Genomic DNA, 4531 nt, shown 5'->3' with positions numbered 1-4531 from the left:
TATTTTTCTAAAAAATTTAGAAAATTCACAGACTCTACATCCTACCCCTCTTAAAAGAATTTTATCCTAAAAATTTTTCTCTAGGAGATATTTGCTAAGATTAGGGTTTAAGCTAAACAGGGTCAATAGGGATGGACCTACTATGTATGTACAAACCCAATCATGTAGGCCCTTATAATGATCAAGACAACTCATAATGACTTTCTAAGAAAATCTTTGGGCTAGTCACTTGCTTAAACAAAATTTATACGTTATTTCATTGATTTAATTTTGTTTGGCAAAATTTATAATTTTACCATATCACAAAAAGTCTTAACCAATGACTATTAGAGTGTCTACTCACTATTTTTCACTTGTTCGGTCATGGTGGCATAGACACGACCAGTCACTACTTTTTGTGGTTGTTGCGGAGGTTGTTGTTGTTACCACACTTTCATTTGTGGTTTGTCTATGTCAATATGTCACCTTCTTACGACATTCTAAGATGTAATGCCCCATCTTTCAACAAGATAGACAACCTCCAGTGTCTCAGGAGCATGACTGTCTAAGATGAACATAGTTACACTTTAGACATATCTGATTTGGCTGCTATTGTGGCTCGTTTCTTCTATCTTAATTTTGTTTCTTGAATAGGGGTTTATGTATTTTGTCATTAGCAAATTGTCGTTTGTTGCCCCCACCATTCTCAGAAGACTTTCTGTCTTGTCTTTTCTTAACTCACTCTCATTCCTCGCTCAGCAAGGTTGCTACAACCATAGCGTCGGGGAAGGTTGAGGGCATGTTAGTCATTACTCGATAGTGCAGGCCCTCTTTAAGTCTCCACAAGAAACTTATTTGCTCTTTCTTGGTCATAAGCAAGATATTGGAGTAATACTACTCCAGGTTCTAGAATTTGGTAGTGTAATCCACCAAACTCAGAATTCTTTGACATAATTTCAAGAATTCGATCTTTTTCTTGTCTTGAGCGAGTAAGAAAAAATAGTTTTCTAAGAAAGCTCTCCAAAATGCCTCACAGAGAACAACTTCTGCTTCAAGAAAATAGAGTCTTTGTGTCGTGTCACACCATTTTTGGGCATTGTCCTTTAATTAGTATGTGCCAAGGCTGTCTCCATGGTTAATCGATAGACTTGCTAAAATTTCAACTTATTATTATTGTGTAGAATAACATTCATAATATGTTAATTCTAATTGTTCTTATTAAAGTCTAATATACTCATCATCGCTAATTATTAGTTTTGTCTTACTAGCATGTGAATATGATCCATGTTATTTCTTGCAATTGTTGCCGGTTAAAATAGTAACAATATAAAGTTTTCTATTGTCAAAATTTTTCATTCTTACGTGGCTATTAGTATATAGTATTTCCTATGACCAACCTGGTCATCCCATACATGAGACACAATCATCACATTGTTATTTAACATGACCATAACATCAAGAGGTAGATATGTGTTTTATCAAATATAATTGCCTTACATAACGTTTGAAGGAATAATTTGTTCCATAGAACAATTAAATGACAATTATTTATGCTATTAATATTGAACATAATCATGCCCTAAATCAGTACATGACTATGCATCACAAGGTAGGAATTTTTTAATTAATTGATGTTAGATTTTTGTGTTTCATTGATATTAAAATATCACTCTTATGTGTAATCAATCATGTTTAAGATCATGCTCAATAATAAAATGGGCATTGTTTTATCCATATAACCACATTTAATTAGTAAGATTTCTAGGTCAGCGTAGATACTAACCTACCACGTTTTCCAACATCGATATTGTAGCCATATTTGATGACCTATTGGATTTATAGTAAACTATACAATATTGGTCTAATAATTGGTCATGATTCTAAATATGATAAATTTTTTTCATGATTTTTATTTAATTTATTTAAAAAAACATGTTAAAGTTAATTTGGTTTAGGTGATGCTTGGCTACCTTATTATGTTAATAAATGGGTGGGATCAGTTAATCAATGAGTCCATCATCCGGCTGGTTCAACCGTGTGCTTAACTGATCCGACCCATTTATTAACATAATAAGGTAGCCAAGCATCACCTAAACCAAATTAACTTTAACATGTTCTTTTAAATAAATTAAATCATTTGTTTTCATCATGGCATCATCATAATACGTTGGTTAATCTTGTGTACTTGATAAAAGAAAAAAGAAAGTAGAAGCATGTTTGTTTAGCTATTAGTTACCATGTCATGACTATAAAAAACATTGGGGTTTTCATATTTAGTCTTATGATTCATGTAGTTTTCAAATAGTCCTTTACATCATTATCAAGTTGGGCTATAAGGGTTTTGTAGTCGATTTTATATAGGCAGCATACAATCAACAACCATGTCTATTAATCAATTAACCAATTTGGTTATTAACTTTTATATCAAATACATGAACCAATTTATTAACCTCGACCTGGAAGCCAACTGCAATCTAAGCCTAATTAACCTAGTGTGCATATCATATAAACTAAGAAATATAAAATTAAAACAAACAATTTTATGTGCCTTTCATGGAGAAAGACTTTCCCACGCACATGAACTTAGGGATGTTCTATATGCACCTGACTTCAAGAAGAACCTCTTTTCAATTAAGTTGCTTACTATAGTAGGCTTGATCATTACTTTATGGAAAACCTACAATATAAGTTACTAATACATTTGTTATTATTGTCTTCGTTGTGAATGATATTTACATGATTGGTACTGTTATGAATAGAATTATTTCTTTTTATATTGAGCCCCTTTTGTTCATGTTTGAACACATCACTTGATGATGGACATTTTGGCACTTAAGATTGAAAAGATGAAACATCTTTCATCTTTGGGTTTGATACCTCGTAATTCTATTTTTTTTTTTGTAAGCCATGCACTTTTGGATAGATGGTTTGTGCTTCATTTCCTTAAATCATATGTAGCAGAGATCTTTTACACTTTTTTCTATATAAATATTTGTAATATTCTTACCATTCAAATAAGATCTCATAAGTCTTATTTCATCACTTTCATTGATGATTATTCATGACAAAGCTTTACTTATTTTTTCATCATTCACAAAACATAAGCACTTGATTAATTTATACATTATAAAAGTTTTATATTGAAGTACTTTGATAAATACATTAAAGTTCTTAGATTCAATAGCGATGAGTGTACATCTACTTCATTTCAACAACATTATAAAGAAAATCATATTATCCATCAAGTTTCAACTTCTTATATACTAACAATAGAATGAAGTTGCCTAAAGATACAACTGATGCCCAATGACATGGTATGTGCTTTGAAAAGAATTGTTACTATTACACATGTTTTAAGTCAAATTCTTTCAAAAGCTACTGGTGTCATACCTTATGAGTTATGGACTGGTAGAAAACCAGATACTATGTAATCTCATAAATTAGGGTTATTATGGTTATGCTATAATTTCATATCAGCATAGAGACAAGTAAGGTCTCAAAACTAAAAAGGATATTTTTATTGGATATTCAAAAGATTTTAAGTACTATAAGTTTTATGATATAGAGCAAGATAAATCTTTTGAGTCTAGAGATGCTAGAAGTAAATGTTTCAAAATTATATAGGCACAAAGTTTAACTTGAAGAATATGAACTTATATCGAGTTAAGTGGGAGCCTCTAGTGATCCATTTTTTTATAGAGTATCATGATTATTTCATATATTTAGATGAATGTTATTTTATGATTGTTGATATATCATACGATCCTAATTCATATAATGAGGCAATGCAATCACTTAATTCTTACCAATGGCTGGTTGCAATGAAAGACAATTATGATAACATCATGAAAAATCAAGTATGGACTCTTATTCATTTGTTAGATGGATATAGTACTTTGAGATGCAAGTGAATTTTTAAAAGAAACTTAAATCCGATAGGTGTATTAAAAAATAAAGCTCATTTAGTGGCTAAAGGCTATAATCAACGAGAAAGGATTGATTATATTGAGACATTAATTTCAGCTGCCAAGTTCACTTCTATTAAAATATTATTGTCATTTGTGCCCTTTCATGATTTCAAATTGCATCAAATGGATGTCAAAACTGCTTTCTTTAATACTGATCTAAATGAAAAATTTATGACATAACCAAAATGATTTAAGGTTCCAAAACAAGATCACAAGGTATGCAAATTGGTTAAATCCCTTTATGAGTTAAAATAAGCATCAGAACAATGGTATAAGAAATTTCATGGTTCACTTGTTTCTTTTGGTTCTTTTATAGGCAAGCTCGGGTTAGGCTGACCCCAATCGGTTATACAAGGTACCATTGGGTTAAAACTTGCAATGTCATACACAAGGTGGCTTGCACTAACTTCTCCTACCAAACAAGCAGAGCCCTGTTGGTACTTGCTTCTTTTCGTTTTTATGAACTAATGTAATATGTATAGGGAGAGTAGTATTATATAGGTCTCCTTATATAAATGGAATTCTTATTGTAAGTAGTATTTTGAGATTTATTAATGAGACAAAACAATGGCTCTCATCTTTAT

Source organism: Nuphar pumila, chromosome 2 (assembly GCF_984573655.1).
Source record: "Nuphar pumila chromosome 2, dmNupPumi1.hap1.1, whole genome shotgun sequence".
In the NCBI taxonomy this organism is placed as follows: Eukaryota; Viridiplantae; Streptophyta; class Magnoliopsida; order Nymphaeales; family Nymphaeaceae; genus Nuphar; species Nuphar pumila.
This window is presented reverse-complemented; position numbering follows the sequence as displayed.